Here is an 18,340-nt window from a genome sequence, read left to right on the forward strand (position 1 = left end):
CTTTTCAGGGATTACATCCACAAGCCACATCTAGTCACTAGGTGTGTTTTTGTTGTTTGTTTTAAGTAGGCTCTGTGACCAATATGGGTCTTGAACTCATGACCTTGAGATCAAGAGTTGGTTGCTCTATGGACCGAGGCACCCCAAAAGTGTGCCTTTAATATGGAAATTAGTGGCCGATATTTAAACATTACAAAATTTTACGCGTGAACAAATCCAAATTTCTGGATTTTCTTGGAAATTTGGAAGCTGTGAACAACAACCCAGGCTGGGCAGTGGCTGTCCCTATTGGATAAGGCATGGGCTCACCAGCTCACCCCCGTCTCCACTACCCCCTGTTGTCTCCCACACAGACGCTGAGTGTCAGTTGCCTTTCAGCATCGTGCTTTTGTGGTTGCTTCTCTTAAAGTAATAAGGATCATTAATTATAGGTCATACTTCTGATGTACTTACCGCATCTGAGACACTGTGCTAAGCGCGTTAATTCACAGTAACTCATTTAATTCTCATGGTGACCGTGGGGTAAGTTGTGTTGTAACGCCCATCTTATGAGTGGGGAATTCTAGGCACAGAGAGGTGAAGTCACTTCTCTGTCAGAGGTGAGAAAATGAATGACAGCCTGGGATGACTATGAGTTTCAGGGAGAATGAGAGCTCGTAGTTGTATTCATTTCCTGCTGCTACTTAAAATGATAGCTATTTATTGCCTCATAGCTCTAGGAGTCAGAAGTCACAAGTCAGAAGTCAGAAATGAGTCTTAAGGAACTAAAATCAATGTGTTGGCCGGGCTTCCTTCCTTCTGGAGGAAAGGTTTGCCTCAAATCTTTTTATCAGAGTTGCTTCTATGTGAGCCCAAATTCTGACACATGTGTGGCATCCATACATCGCAATTTGCCAGGAGGGCAAATAATTTAACTTCTGTTTTATTCTTAACGCGACTTACTTTGTGCAAAGCTCCCTTTGTACCAGGATGCTAAGAACTATCAGTCCACTGGGAACCCTCCCTGCCCACATGCTCCTTTCCCAAGACTGCCAAAATTCCAGAGAGCTTGGGCAGTGTCCCAGCATTAAGGGTGAGGGAGGGAGCCATTTGATTCTCAAGCCATGTATCCGCACAGGTGCCCGCTGCCCGTCTGCTTCTGACCCATCAGTCCTCCATTTTTGTACTTGTGACCTATCAAGACTGCTGCGTTCTCTGCTGCTCCTAAGCCTTGCTCACACGGCTGATTTTCAGCCAGCTTGAGGCACCGGAAGCTCTTTGAGGCTGTCTGTGGCTTCAACTGCCCAGAGACACCATCAAGTCATTTCCTTTTCGAGGACCTGCTACCTCTCTGGGCTCTGTAATGAAGAGCAGGACTCAAGCCTCTTCTAGTCTGGAGGGCCCCTAGAATATCTCTGGGGAACTTTCCCTATTGTAGGTCTTTTTGTTGTTGTTGTTGCTGTTCCAAAAAGCGGAGCATGGGAACTTCCCCCTGTTATGGGTGCTGAATTGTGTCCCCCAAAATTCTTACGTTGACTCTTATACCCGGTACTTCAGAATGTGATTGCATTTGGAAATAGGGCCTTTAAAGACAAAACTAAGGTAAAATAAGGGCTGTTTTGTTTTTTGTTTTTGTTTTTGTTTTTGTTTTAAGTAAACTCTATGCCCAACGTGGGGCTCTTGGGGCTGAAATCACGACTCTGAGATCAAGAGGTGCATGCTGTATTGACTGAGCCAGCCAGGAGCCCCTCATATAAAATAAGGTTATTAGAGTAGGCCCTAATCCAATATGATGTGTGTCCTTGTAAGAAGAGTGGATTAGCACACAGAGGGTACTAGCCAAGGAGAGAAGCTTCAGAAGGAACCAGTCCTGCTGACACCTCAATCTCAGACTTTCAGCATCCAGAGCTGTGAGAAAATACATTTCTGATGTTTAGGCTACTCAGTCTGAGAGCCCTAGCATACTCATACACCACCTCTCCTCCTTCCACCAGTCCTGGGAAAAGCAGGTGGCCTCCAGAAGCTGAAAAAGACAAAGGAACGGATTCACCCTTAGAACCTCCAGAAAGAATGCAGCCCTGCTGACATTTTGATGTCAGCCCAGAACTGTAAGCTCATAGACTTGTGTTGTTTTAAGCCTGTAAGTCTGCAGCAATGTGTTACTGTAGCAATAGCAAGCTCACACAGCTGGGATCTGGGAGGTACTCCAGGGCATCCAGCACAGCCCACCCCTACACCACTTGGATCCATGTGCTTTGTAGAGAGGTTTGCCGCATGTGGGGACAGCTACTGCAGGAGCTTTGCTGATTTCTCTCCCAGCCGGAAAGTGGAATCGTCCACTGCTGCCGCTGAATCTAGCAGCTCCAACTGTTCATCATCTCCCTCCCCAACTATTCCTTCTGGATTCCCTTCCCCCTCAGGCAGAACTTCTGTTCATCTAGGTGGCTTGCCCGGTGAGGTGACCTAGTTCCTCATCCCTGAGGGGTCAGAGACCCTGGTCACCATGACTTTACACCTTCAAGAGTGGCCACTAATTTCTGCCCTTGCATTGTGATTCAACACTGCATTCAACTTGCTACCTTGATTGGCAAAGGGTGTGGAGGGGAGTAATTTTGGAGGCTTCCACTTGACCTTATCCACAGAAAAAGCTTACAACACCTGATCTGCTCAGTGATTTCCAAGGGCCAAGTGCTGGAGAGATGCGTCATCTCTCTAAACTCTTACCATCACTCTGTGGTGCCAGTGTTATTATTGTCCCCTGACTACAGAAGAAGAAACTGAGGCATGGGGAAGTGAAGCAACTGGGCCAAAGTCCTTCATCTAGGAAGTTACGGAGGCTTCTAATCCCAGAGCCTTTGCCTAAACCACTTTCCTAAATCTATCACATAGTACTCCAGCATATGCATAGACCCCATTTTATTATCCACTCCCCTACTGATGGACACATAGGTTGTTTCATAGTAGTATACAAAATGCTGTCATGAAAATCCTTATCATGACCTTTTGTGCAAGTGGTCCCCTCTTACAGGTCCTGGGTGCCCTCACGCAAGAGCTCAAGAAGGGTTCTGAGCCTATGGGTGTTGACCTCCATCCTGGGACCTCAAATCCAAGACTTCCAGCCAGCCTCCCTGCCTCCCCGATCCATGCTCCACCCTGACTCCCCCGTGTCCCCCTGCTCAGGTCCCTTTACCTGACTGAGGCTGTTTCCCCAGCCATTCAACATGGGAAGTCTCTTCAGAGATCCCATGCATGGAGGGATACAAATTTTGAAATAATAATTTAAGCTCTTTTTCTTTTCCTCCTTCTGATCTAAATCTTCACTTCATCAGTTACCAGTTGAGTGACCTTAAGCAGCTGGCGTAACCTCTCACTTTCTCTGTTTCTTTGTTTGTAAAGTAGGGAAAATAATATCCCCACTACCTCATACCTCATAATGCAACCTCCACCCACTACTTGAGCACAGTGAAGACATGTCAAGTTTTTAGTTGAGTGGTTTCTGGCACATACCAGGTGCTCAATAAATATTGGCCACTGTTGTTGATATTATTACAGTTGACCCATGTTTAGGGGAACTGACCCACCCCCAATACAATCAAAGATCCATGTATAACTTTTGACTTCCCAAAAACTTAACTACTACTAGCCTACTCTTGACTGGAAGCCTTACTGATAACATAAACAATCGATTAACACACATTCTCTGTGTTGTATGTATCACACACTGTGTTCTTACAGGAAAGTAAGCTAGAGAAAAAGAAACGTTATTAAGAAAATCATAAGGAAGAGAAAACACATGTACAGTCCTGGACTTTATCAATACCGTTAAATTTACAACCTCTCTTTACAAGACTGATTGTCTATCAGTATCTCCATCAATGCTATTTTATATGACAAAAAAAAAAAACCACTACAGATGTGGTACATTATTACTAACACTAGACACCAAAAGTGAAAAGATAATATGAAAAAGAAATTCCCATTTCTTTAGAAGGATCATGATTCATGCATTAGTAACAAAAAACATTAGTAACAAAAAAGCAGCAATAAGATTGCTTTGTGGTGGCCTGGTATAACCCATTACAGTTGCTTTACTGTGGCCCGGCCTATACACCAATGAATTGTTACAAAATTTTAATGACAGACAGTATTACTCTCATGTTCATGATACAGTATCGGAGACATTCTTGCATTTTTTAAAAAAATGCCTGTGATGATAGGCTGACTCACAATTCCTCTAATTCTTTGAAAACAAAGTTAGAAAACAGTAAGAAAACTAACACGTTAGTAATTTTACATTAAATATCACTCACCTTATGACTACATAAGGATATGCTGTGAATGGCACCATGTATGGTCTGTGTTTGTGTGCACAAGTTTTGATAAATGTTAACTTTTTATCACAGATTTGTGTACATTTTATGGTAGCAAGTGATAAAATAGACCAGTATCCGACATTCCTGACATACCTAACTTTTTCTTAACTTGTCGATATTTCTAGGCTACAGAGTTCATCTGCATATTTTTTCAAATCGCCACCAGTCTCCAAAGATGTTTCCAATATATGTATTGAAAAAAGAATGTATATAAGTGGACTCTCACAGTTCAAACCCATGTTGTTCAAGGGTCGACTGGTTCCCCTGCCCCTTTCCCTAGTCAAGGAGTAGTTGGTTTTGTGTTTTCGTTCCTTCCCAAGAGAGATGGTGGGGAGCAGGTAGAACCTATGAGTCCCTTCCTGGCATCGATCTCCAAAAGCCTAAAGTGATGATGTTTGGGATTTGGTCAAAACTGGGGGAGTAATCAGGGATGATTCTGAAGATCCACCTCAGCTTCAGAGCTCCCTGTGAAGGCCACTGAATTGTCACATCCGAATATCCCTCTGCCCGTCCTCCTTCCCTCACACCCTCATAGGTGAACGTGGCAGCATTTTCCAGTTAGCACCCAGCCTGCAGATCTCCATTTCAGTCTGTTTCCTGGAAACCCCATCTATTTAGAGTGGCCTCAGCAGACACAGAGCCACCCTGCCCCTACTACCAACAAAGGTGTGCTGAAGAAAGTATAATAAAACATTGTAACATGTAGATGAGCTTGAAAGAAAGAAAGAAAAACCCTTAGATGTGAAAAGGAAGAGAGAAACTGAAGCCAGAGTGAAAATGGAGCTGTTGTTGTTAGTGGACCCAGGGTTTAGTTCCAAAAGTAGACTCGATGGCGCAAAGGAGTGGGGATCTGAGAGCCTCTAAGGACAGAGATGCAGCTCAGATCTGTGGGATGCAGACAAAAGGAAACTGAAGCCCCACCCAGAACCTGGAGCCTGAAAGAGTAGTCTGTTCTGATTAAGGAAGTCTAGAAAAACTCTACCTATGTGGATGGGGAGAAAAGTCACCTGCGAGAAATAAAGACCTCAGACCTGCTTCACATGCGAGTGAGTGTGGAGTTTCTACTTAACAGAAAGCCCGTGAGGACAGAGACATTTGTCTCTTGTGTTTTGTGTTTTGTTCCCCTCTTATTGCCGGAATGCAGAACAGTGCCTAATACACAGTAGGTTCTAAAACAATAATGGTTGAATAAATTGACTGTGACTTACCTTGACCAAAGAAATTCACAGAGTGAATTACATGAATCCCAGCATCTAGGCCTTAGCAGGCAGAGAAGCTTCCACTTTGGCCTTCTCAGAGCCCTGAGTGCAAAGAAGGACAGCTATCCTGTGAGTGAGGATGGGTGGACAGAGAGATCCTGGAGGGTGACAGACATGGGACTGAGGCCATCGTCACTCTACCCGCACCAGATGAGCTGCCCCGGCTCGTGGAGCTGAAACTGACCATCCCTGACAAGCCCTGCAGGGCCATCTCACTAAACTGTAAGCAAACACAACAGTTGTTGGTTTACACCAGTAAGTTTTAGGGTGGTTTGTTATGCATCAGTAGGTAATGGATAGACTTCCAAGCTCTTTTCTATTATCATGCAGATAGACGGACAAGCAGACAGAGAGATGAATAGATGGACAGATAAATGGGTAGGCAGGTGGGTGGGTAGATGGGTAGGCGATGGATGAATAAATGGGTAGATGGGTCAAAGTATGGATGGGTGGGTGAGAAGATGTGTGGGTAGACGGATGGATGGATAACAGATGTATGGATGGGCAGGAGATAGGTGGATGATCAGCTGGATAGATGGATGGGTGTATAGATAAAACAGTGAGTGGATGAATAATGAATGGATGGATACACACATATATTCTAAATCCAACTTAATAACAGCCTAGTTTGGCATAAAGAAATACTAACTCATATAATGTAGGCATCCATTGTAGGATGTACCTGAATTTTAGGTTAAAATCTGTGAAATTAAGAGAAAAAACAGGACTAGTATGTATCCCAGACTCATATCCAACTTAGAGGAAGCAATAAGTTGTCATCTTCCTGACGACAAGGAAGTCATCTGAGAGCATCCTTCATTTCCCAAGAAGAAGCCAGGCAGATAAACCCTATCCCACTGGCCAGTGGGTCTCTACCGATACCAGTACCACACTGCTTTCGTTAATATAATGAATATAATAAGTCCTGCTTCAGGGAGGGCAAGGCCCTTCTTATTCTTCATCTTCAGGGTGATCTCTGTTATGTAGGCCTTTTATTCTGCTTGTCAACTTCCATGAAAAACCCTGTTGAGATTTTTATTGGAACTGCATGGAATCTGTAGATCAAAATTCAAAGTATGGATATCTTCATACTGAGTCTTCCAATCAATGGACATGATATAACTCTTTCTCCACTAGGGTCTTCTTGCATGTTTCTCCAGAATGCTTCATAATTTTCTCCATAAATAATTTACATCATGTTTACATTTCTTTCTAAGTGTGTTACATTTGTTGGTGCTATTGTAAATGGCATCTCTTTTTGAAGTTACATTTTCCCACATCTGCTGCTGGTATATACAATGCAATGGATGTTTGTAGCCATCACAATGACATTGAAATACTGGACATCCTTGTCTTGTTTCTGATCTTTAAGTGAATGCTTTTCCTGTTTCACCATTAAGGATGGATCTGCTGTTCAGTTTTTTAGATAGCTCTTACCAGATGAAGGAAATCCCCTTCTATTCCTAATTTGCTAAGAGATTTTGCAAAAATCATGAATAAATGTGGAATTTTATTAAACGTTTTCTCTGTGTCACATAATCTTAAGAGTATCACATAGTCTCTCCCCTTTGGATTGACAATGTTCATCAGTATTCTAATGTTAATCATCCAACCTTTTATTCCTGGAATAGATCCAACTTGATCAGGATGTATTTTTTTTAAGATTATTTATTTATTTATTTATTTATTTATTTATTTATTTATTTGACAGAGAGATAGAGAGCAGAAGTAGGCAGAGCAGCAGGCAAAAGGAGAGGGAGAAACAGGCTCCCTGCTGAGCAGGGAGCCCGACGTGGGCTCAATCCCAGGACCCTGGGATCATGACTTGAGCCAAAGGCAGTCGCTTAACCAACTTAACCAACTGAACCACCCAGGCACCCCGATCAGCATGTATTTTTTAATACATTGCTAGATTCAATTTACTGATATTTTAGGTAGGATTTTTGCATTTGTGCTTAGGAGGAAGATGTTCTATAATTTTTCTAAGACTATTCTTTCTGGCTTTTTACAACCTTTAATTAACAACTTGTTATGTCTTGTATGTTTAAATGTCAACAACATGTTGCTGGATTTTAAGTTTTCTTATCCAGCCTGACAATAATTGTCTTTTAATTTGACTATTTAGAACAATGCTGTCCAGTATAAACGTAATATGAGCCATCTCTGTAATTTAAGTCTTTTCTGGCAGCCACAATTAAAAGTTTAAAAATTAGTGAATTTTAATAATATATTTTATTTAGCAATGTATCTAGAATGTTAATCATTCTTAGGTGTAATCAGTATAAAATTATTACTAAGATGCTTTATACTTTTTTTCATTCTAGGTCTCCAAATTCTGAGTGCATTTCCCACTAACGCCGGATGGATCTCAGCCCAGACCGCCCACCTTCCCAGGGCTCCACAGCGCGTGGCCACTCTATCAGGTGGTGGAGATTTAGAGCATCTGCGTTAATTCCAATTACGCAAATTATGGGTTTGGATTTATTTTGTGATTTCTGATTGTCCCTCCTTTTTTTTTAAGATTTTATTTATTTATTTGAGAGAGAGACAGTGAAAGAGCGCGAGCACGAGGGGGTGGAGGGACAGAGGAAGAGGGAGAAGCAGACTCCCCTCTGAGCAGGGAGCCTGACCCCAGGGCTCAGTCCCAGGACCCTGGGATCGTGACCTGAGCGGAATGCAGTTGCTTAACCGAGTGAGCCACCCAGGCGCCCCTGTCCCTCCTTTTCTATATTTCTTTTACTCATCCTCCTTGCCTTTTCTCGGATTTTTTTCTCATTCCAGTTTTTTCTTCTACTTACCTCAGAAATGATGTATTCTGTTCTTACTCTTTTGCCCATTTCCTTAGGCACCTTCATGTGTAGGTTGAACCCGTCAAGAGTCTAAAGCTCTCAGTGGTTCACCTCCAGAAGCCTCCTGATAGGTCTTCCTGTATCCACTCTCGCCCCCTTCAGGCTATTCTCCGAACAGCAGTCAAAGTGAGATTTTTGGTAAAAAAAATTTTTTTAATGTGTAATGTTTATTTAAAATCACAGATAATCTCATGTAAAGACACTTATTTGACCAAAAATATTTTTAGGATAAAAATATCTTTTGTCTATTCTTCCAAAAATGGAAATTATTCATCAAAAGGAACAAAACTAACTCAAGTATGACAAGAAGCCAACAAAAACTAACAAAGAATTGTGAGTTCACTTTATGTTAGTGGTTTAAAAAACCCTACATTTGTTTTTTTTTCTCTGAGGTATGACTGATATACAAAAATGTTGTATATATATAATATTACATATTGATGAGTTTAAAGATAAGTAAACACCCACGAAACCATCACCACAATGTCAAAAGCTTGACCATCACTTCTAAGTTTCCTCTTTCCTTCTTTATTTGTGTGTGATAAGAACTTTTTTTTCTAACATGGAACACTTCACGAACTTGCGTGTCATCCTTGTGCAGGGACCATGCTAATCTTCTCTGTATTGTTTTCGTTTTAGTGTATGTTCTGCCCAAGCAAGCATGATAAGAACAGTTACTGTAAGAGCTATCCTCTTTAAAGAAAATTTTTGGGGCACCTGGGTGGCTCAGTCGGTTAAACAACTGACTCACGGTTTCGGCTCAGGTCATGATCTCAGGGTGGTGCAATCGAGCCCCACATGGGGCTCTGGGCTCAGTGAGGAGTCGGCCTGAGCCTCCCCGCCCCTGCCCTTCCCCCTGCTCGTGCTACCCCCTCCCCTCTCAAATAACTAACTAAATAAAATTTAAAAAAAAATTTAAGTGTACAATACAGTATTGTTAAGTATAACGCATTATGCTTTATAGTAGGTCTCTAGGACTTACCCAGCCTCCATAACTGAAACTGTATACCCATTAAACACCAGCTCCCCAACCCTCCCTCCCCCAGCCCCTGGCAATCATCATTCCACTTGCTATCTCTATACATTTGACTACCAGCTCCCTCAGGTAAGTGGAATCATCTTTGTCCTTCTGTGTATGCCTTATTTCGTGCAGTAAGTGGCAGAATTAACTTTTTCCTTATGGCTGAACAATATTTCATTGTATGTATACACCACATGTCCTTTATCCACTCATCCACCAGGGCTTTGCCTCTGTAAATAATGCTTCAATGAACGTAGAAGTGTAGGTATCTCTTGGAGATCCTGATTTCAGTTCTTTGGGGTTTATACCCAGGAGTAGTATTGCTGATGGGAAGGTAGTTCCATCAGTGTTTGGGGAGCCTCCACACTGCTTTCCATGGCACAACACCATGTTGCATTCCCACCACCAGGAGTGAACAAGGTTCCAGTTTCTCCACATCCTCAACAGTACCCGGTGTCTTTTGTCTGGGATTTCACGTTGGATGGGTTGTAGCCATCGTAACACTGTGAGATGATATCTTGCTATGGTTTTTACTTGCCTTTCCCCGATGATTCCCGAGCACCTTTCCTTTATGCCCGTAGGCCTTTTCATCTTTACTGAGCGCTCACTAATATTTTTATGAGAACTTTTGCACACATTTATAAATAAAATTGGTGCATTTCTGTGCCTTTTAGTGACCATATGTGTACATTTGTGCTGAGTATCTATCTAGGAGTGGATTTTCCTATGCTCAACTTTATTAGATGATGCCAATTTTCCAAAGCAGGTGTCACTATATCACCTACACCTGCCAAGTGTGAAAGTTCTGATCGCTTCATATCACACCAACAAACCCAGTGTTGTCAGCCTTCCATTTTAGGTGTTCTGTAATGGGATCCCTTGTGGTTTTGTAGTGTTTTTAGAGATTTTATTTTTAAGTAATCTCTACACCCAACGTGGGGCTCGAACTCACAACCCCAAGATCAAGAGTCGCACGCTCCACCGACTGAGCCAGCCAGGCACGCTCCCCCCTTGTAGTTTTAAATTGCATTTTCCTGATGGTTAATATGGTTGAGCACCCCTTCGTGTTTATTGTTCATTTATATATTGTTTTATGTGAAGCACTGGGTCACATCTTTTGGCCCTTTTTTAAATGGGTTGTCTTTTTAAAGATTTTATTTATTTATTTATTTGAGAGAGAGAGCGCGTGAATAAGCAGAGGGGAGGGGCAGAGGGAGAGAGAGAGAGAAAGAGAGAAGCAGACTCCCCTGGGATCATGACCTGAGCCACCAAGGCATCCTTTTTCTTTTTGATTTATAGGAATTCTTTATTATAATCTGGAAGTGAGCCCTTTTGTCAATTACATTTCTGCAAATCTTCTTTCTCACTCTGTAGATTACCTTTTCATTCTCGGAACTGGAAAAACAGAAGACCTTACTTTTAATATACTCTAAGAATATTATTTAATTTAATAATAAATTTAATATCTTCTTTTACATTTATAATATTTTTGTGTTCTGTTTTAAAAAAATCTTTGCTTGCCCTAACATAAATAAATATTCTCCTGTAAGAATATAAATCTTCTCTTTCTTTAAACTTTATTGTTTTACCTTTCACTTTTATATTTACAATCCACCTGGACTATAGTCCATCCATGCACGAACACCACATTGTCTAAATTACTGTAGCCTTATGATAGGTCTTAATATCTGGAAGAGTAACTCTCCATTTTGTTTTTCTTCTTAAAGATCGTCCTGACTATTTTTGGTCATTTGCATTTCCATCTGTTTTTTGAATCAACATCACACACACACACCCTGCTGAGATATTGCTGAGATTGCATTGAATCTATAGATCAATAGATGTTGGTGTAGAATTAATGTTTTCACAATATTGTCTTCCAGTCCATGACCACAATATATCCTTCTTTTTATTTAGATTTTACTTAATTTCCTCAATAATGTCTTATAGTTTTGTGTGTAGAATTCTTACAGTACTTTACTTAGATTAGTCACAAGTATTTTATGTTTTTTGATGCCCTTATAAATAGCATAATTTTCAAATGTCTTTTTCTAGACATGTTGATACATAGAAACACCACTTATTTTTCTATTTTGATTTTATAACCAGTAACCTTGCTAAATAATTTTATTAAATCTATATAGAGTTTCTTTTTGTTTTCTACCTACATAATAATGTGATCTGTAAGTAATGACTTCTATTTCTTCTTTTTCAATCCTTTTGCTTCTTGCTTTTGTTTTATTGTACTGGCTAAGATTTCAGTGCGGTATTAATAAGAAGTAATGATAGCAATTCCAATTTTAATTGCCTACCCTTAACTATGTTGTCATTTTAGATATTTTGTTGATATTCTTTAGCAGATGGAGAATACTCTATTTCTAGATTGCTGTAAGTTTTTATCATTAAAGGATGTTGAATTTATTAAATGCTCCCTCTGTGTCTTTGGAGATGTTATTTTTTCCTTTATTATGCTCATGTAATGAATTATAATAATTGATTTTTAATGTTAAACCAACCTTTCATTTCAAAGGCAAATGCACAAAACAATACCGTATGTTAAAGGGAACACAATGAATAAAAACGCAATCTGTGGGGCGCCTGGATGGCTCAGTCGGTTAAGCCTCTGTCTTCAGCTCAGGTCACGATCCCAGGGTCTTGGGATCGAGTCCCACATTGGGCTCTCTGCTCAGTGGGAAGCCTGCTTCTCCCTCTGCCTGCTGCTCCCCCTGCTTGTGCTCTCTCTCTCACACACACACAAATAAATAAATAAAATCTTCAAAAAAACTTCAATCTGTGACAATAACAATATAAAGGAGGGACAGAGATGTATAGGAGCAAAATGTTTTTATACTATTGAAAATAAGTTGGTATTATTAAAACTAGGTTGCTATGAGGTTAAAATGTTAATTGTAGTCCCCAAGATAACCACTAAGAGAATAAAATTTTTAAGAAAATTTTTAAGAAAAAGAAGGAAAAGAAGGAAAGAAAGAGGAAAAATAAGGGAAATCAAATTAGTACATTATGAAAAATCAACTAAAAATCAAAAAAGTCTGTAATGGAGGAAATGAGGAACAAAACATGTAACAAATAGCCAAATTACAGAAGGAAATCCTTTCTTATCAGTAAATGCTTTAAATGTAAATGGGTTAAGCTTCCCTATTAAAAGGAAGAGATAGGCACATTGGCGAAAAAAGGAAAACAAAAGCAAAAACAAACAAAAAAACATGTTCCATCTGTCCACAAGAGACTCACTCTACACGCAAAGACACACAAAGGTTGAAAGTAAAATGACGGGAAAAGATATTCCATCCAAAATGTTCCAAAGGAGAGCTGAGAGGCTATATTATTGTCAAACAAAATAGACCTTAAATCAAAAAGATGACAAGACACAAAGAAGGACGTTATATATCGATAGAGGTTCAAACCAGCAAAAAGATATAACAATAATAAACATATATGCACCTAACACAAGAGCCCCCAAATATAGGAAGCAAATATTGAAAGAACTGAAGCAAGACTAGACAGTTTGACAATAACAGTTGTAGACTTTAATACAGTCAATATTGTATTAAATATTGTATTTAATTAAAGTAAATAAAGTAAAGTATTAAAGTAGACTTTAATACTCTCAATAATGACTATAACAATCAGATAGATCAATAAGGAAACAGAAGATTTGAACAACACAATAAACCAATTGGACCTCACAGATATACAGAGCACTTGGTTTAACACTAGCAGAATACATATCCTTCTCAAGTGCATTCAACATTATTCAGGATAGACCATATGTTGTGCCACAAAAGAAGTCTTAATACATTTTTAAAGATTGAATCCATATACAGCATTTTTTCTAATCACAAGGGAGTAAAACCAGAAATGAATAACAGAAGGAAAACTGGAAATTTCACAAATATGTAGAAATCAAGCAGCACAATTTTAAACAACTAATGTGTCAAAGAAGAAATCATAAGAGAAGTTAGAAAATATCTTAAAATGAATGAATTAATAAATGAATGTTTTAATTAAACACAACATACTAGAATGAATAAGATGCAGCAAAAGCAGTATTAAGAGGGAAATTTATAGATGTAAATGCATATATTTAAAAAAAGATCTCAAATCAATAACTTCACTGCATACCTTGAAGAACTAGAAAAGGAATGTCAAGTTACAATGAGAACCACAGAATAAAGGGCAAAATAAAGGTTAGGGCAGACATAAATAAAATAGAGAATAGAAAAACAACAGAGAGAATCAATAAAACCAAAAATTTATTATTTGAAAAAGTCAGCAAAATTGACATTTAGCTAGATTGATGGGAAAGAGAGAGAGACAGAGACAGAAGAGAAACTCAAATTTCCAAAATTAAAAATGAATGCGGGGGCATTACTACTGAATCTACAAAAATAAAAAGTATTGTAAGGGAACACTATGAAAAATTCTACACTAACAAATTAGATAACCTAGATTAAATGCATAGATTTTTAGAAATATATAACCCGCCAAAATTGACTCAAGATGAAAAAGAACATCTGAGTAGAACTGTAACAACTAAGGAGGTTAAACCACTAATCATAAACCTACCAACAAAGAAAAGCCCAGAACTAGATGATTTCAATGGTGAATTCTACCAAACATTTAATGAAGAGTAAGCACTAATCTCTCTCAAATTCCTCCAAAAAAAATTTGAAAAGGAGAAAATACTTCTGAGAACAGCCTTACCTTGCTACCAAACCAAACAATGGCATCACAAGAAAAGAGAACTACAGAACAATATCCCTTATGAATATAGATGTAAAAATTCACAACAAAATACTAGCAAACCAAAGCTGGCAGCATGTTAAAAGGATTATATACCCATGACCAAATGGGATTTATTTCCAGAATGCAAGAATGGTTCAACATGCAAAAATCAATCCATGTAATATACCAAATTGATAAAATGAAGGGGGAAAACACATTATCATTCCAAGTGATGCCAAAAAAGCTTTTGACAAAATCCAGCACCCTGTCATGACAAAAACATTCAATAAACAAGGACTACAAGAACTTCCTTAATGTAATAAAGACTACCTATGAGAAACCCACAGCTAATATCATACTTGAACATGAAAGACCAGGAATAAGACAAGGATGCCTACTTCTGCCTGTTCTATTAAACATAGTACTGGAAGTTCCAGCCAGAGCAATGAGGCAAGAAAAAACAAAAGACTGCAGACTCAAAACTTTGAAACAAGAATGTGTCATCTGTAAGAGCCACAGTGCACTGCAGGAAGAAGGGAGGAGGCTGCCCTCCCACTAGGAATCTGGGAACCTCACACCTCAGTTTTTTTTAACCAAAACTAGAGGTTGTTTATCCCCAAAGACTCAATATTCCCCCTCAACATTCTTTCTCAGATTTGCTTTGCGGCCCATAGGAAGAGGTGAGCCTTATACTGGCAGGTCAGCTTCAAAGCCTATTACATTTGAAAAAGATTGAAACATGAATTTTGGGGGGGAGGGAGAGGTTTGGTATTCATTCAGAAAAACAAAGGTGTATGTGACACTGAAGATCCAAACACAGGTCATGAAGTGATATCAGAGAAGTAAAATATTAATGATCGGTTCATTAGCTGAAACCTTTAGGTTTAAGACAGGTAACATGAAATTCTGCTGATTATGGAGAAACTAATTATGGTCATTGAATCCTGCCTTGGAGCTATGGAAATTCACACGTTTATAGCTACTACCAATTGTGCTGTTAATATGCCTTTTCCACCGTTCTTCACTATATTGTTTCCTAGGGCCACCATAACAAAACACCACAAATTCGGTGGCTTAAAACAATGGAGATTTATTGTCTCACAGTTATAGACGCCAGAAGTCCAATACCTAAGTGTCAGCAGGGCCATACTCCCTGTGAAGACTGTAGGGAAAGAGCTTGCCTAGTTTCTTCCAGCTTCTGGTGGCAATCTTCAGTGTCTTTTAACTTTTAGGTGCCTCCCGCCAATCTCTGGCTTTCTTTACATGTGTGTATGTCTGTATTTTGGGAAAACTCAGTTTTCCTCAGTTTTCTCCTTTACTCAGGCTCAAGGGAAGGTGGAGGCTCAAAGTTTTCAACTGCACCTGCCAGGGGACTTGCATTACTACTCATTCCCCATTAGGACCCCAACTTTGATGTTGGAAACTTGCTTCAATAGCAAAAACAACCTTCACTGAAATTCTGCAACCCTTACCATTATGTTGTGAGTCTGGTGCCCACCTCTGCCTGACCTTCGCTGCAGGCGAGGACCTTTGTAGATGTTGCCAAGGGAGCGCCCAGACTCTTGCACTACACACTGAATTGGTTATTAATATATGAGCCAGTTCTTCTCTCTCTTCAAAACACCTGTATTGCTCAGCAGTAACCACTCAATTCCACAGTCTTTTTAGTTATTTTTCACCCTAATTCTCAAACACCAGGGATATGGCACAAACGAGTGCATCTCCTTCCTCCTGTATCCCATCCCAGTTCATCACTAAAGAAAGTATTAACACACTGCCTTAGGCTTGGGGACGGGGTGCTCAACAATCCCTGTATCACCAAGGTTGGGGTTCTCACTGACATCTGACCTATGAGGGACCCTATTCCAAAATCTCTTTCAGAGTCCTTCCCCAGGACTCTTTTTGACATCCAACATTTTAGGTTGGGTTTCCTAAAACCATTTGTGTGTGTGGTTTACTGAAGGAGGTCTCTCAGAAGAAACCTGTAGAAGAGTGAAGGATGAAGAATAGGGCAGGAGAAGAAGCTAGCCATGTCGATGTGATTGCAAGAGAAGAGAACCTGCCTCCACTTGATCTCATACGGAGCTCTGGAGCATGACCAGCATCACAAAAACTTTCCTGCCCAGAGACACAAGAAGTGTGGGCTGTTATATCCCTAAATCATTCAGTCATTGGCCAAGGCTACTCCCAGCGTGGGGTGATAACAACTTCCATAGCATCCTCAAGCAAAGTAACATCTGTCAGACAAGATCACTCTGTTCGAGAAATAGAATACAAGAATGAGTCATGAGCAGCCAACACCCCACAACAGCTGGAGGTTGGGTGTCATGGCCTAGCAAAGAGGATCTGGTTGGAGGCCCCCAGAGCACCTGATGCTCCTTGTTTATCACCCACTGGAACATAAATTCCATAGAGCAGAAAGTTGGTTTTCTTTACCATTGTATCCCCAGTGCCTCTAAGAGTGTCTGGCACAGAGTAAGTGCTCATTAAATAATTATCAAATAGATATCAATCAAGTTATTGATTGAATGCTCCCTAAGACTAGATCCATCAGGCATGCCCTGACTCAGAGGGACTCCTTGCTTTCTATTCCTTGGCCCTGAGAAGAAGTAAACAAATGAGGGATTAAGTAGAGAACACTTAGTAACACTAAAAGCATGAACCATGAAAGAGGAATCCAGTGGACCATACAAAAATTAAAAATATTAGGGGCACCAGGGTGGCTCAGTCAGCTAAGCGTCTGACTCTTGGTTTTTGGCTCAGGTCATGATTTCAGGGTCGTGAGATGGAGCCCTGTGTTGGGCTCCACACTGGCCTAGAGCCTACTTACAATTCTCTCTCTCCCTCTCCCTCTGCCCCTCCCCCCACTCCCACTCAGGTGCTTGCTCTCTCTCTTTCTAAAAAATTAAGTAAGTAATTAAAAACATTTGCTTGGGACACCCGGTGGCTCAGTGGGTCAGGCACCTGCCTTCTGCTCCGGTCATGATCCCAGGGTCCATCAGGCTCTCTGCTCAGCCCAGAGCCTGCTTCTCCCTCTCCCTCCCTGCTCCCCTTGCTTGTGCTCATGCGCACTCTCTCTCTATCAAATAAATAAATAAAATCTTAAATAAATAAATAAAAACATTTACTCCTCTAAGTATACAATTAAGAAAATTTTTTTTAAAAATCACAGGAGTAAATATTTACATGTCTTATGCCATGCATCTAAAAAGGAATTTGTACCCAGAATATATCAAGAATTCGTACATCTCAAAAATTAGAAGATAAAACCTCAGCAAAGAAAGAAGGAAGGAAGTCAGGAAGGAAGGAAGGAAAGCAAGAAAGGAAGAAAGAAAGAAAGCAAGAAAGGAAGAAAGAAAGAAAGAAAGAAAGAAAGAAAGAAAGAAAGAAAGAAAGAAAGAAAGAAAGAAAGAAAGAAAGAGAAAGAAAGAGAAAATTGTCAAAAATTTGGATAGCTATGTCCAAGAGAAGATATATAGATGGCAAATGAACATATGAAAAGATATTCAACACTGGCTATTATATAAGACTGATGAATCACTGACCTCTACCTCTGAAACCAATAAGACATTAGATGTTAATTGAATTTAAACAAAAATTTTTTTAAAAACTTTGTGAAGTAACCATAAAGTTATCTGGAAGAATAAGAACTGGACACCATTCAGAAATATTTTTAAAATAAAAAATAATGAAGGAAGACTTTCTTTACCTGATATTATTTGCTCAGAAATAGATAAGAAATATAAGGGTAAGAATTTGGCATATGTTAGAACATGTAAAATCAATGAGGAAAAGAATGAATGATTTATATTTTAGAAAAACCCAAATCAAATACAGCCACATAGAAAGAAGAAAACAAAAACTATGATCCTACCACCAAGAAATAATCACTCTCACATGTAGAGATACTATGTAGATGTAGATACTATGCCAATATTATGCAGATTAGCATAAAATAAAATCTTAATATATTTATTCTTTTTAAGACCACATTGTAATCAAGTATTTGTATAGCAAAATAAACTTCTACGATATCATTTGTAATACTTGCATAGTATTTCATGGCGAGAAATAGTTTATTTAACTGATCAACAATTTTTGTACTTTCAAGTA

At 39.5% G+C, this 18,340-nt stretch overlaps 1 non-coding gene across 1 annotated transcript; it reads right to left on the reverse strand.

Annotated features, from left to right (window-relative positions):
• Nucleotides 1-9,016: 9,016 nt before the first annotated feature.
• On the reverse strand, nucleotides 9,017-9,121 carry LOC112815480 (U6 spliceosomal RNA). Its single transcript, XR_003205992.1, has one exon. It is a non-coding gene; the product is annotated as a U6 spliceosomal RNA (small nuclear RNA).
• Between the last annotated feature and the right edge of the window lie 9,219 nt (nucleotides 9,122-18,340).

This window comes from Callorhinus ursinus, unplaced genomic scaffold, assembly GCF_003265705.2.
Source record: "Callorhinus ursinus isolate GAN/ISIS: 27379988/994484 unplaced genomic scaffold, GSC_fseal_2.0 scaffold77, whole genome shotgun sequence".
Taxonomy (NCBI): Eukaryota; Metazoa; Chordata; class Mammalia; order Carnivora; family Otariidae; genus Callorhinus; species Callorhinus ursinus.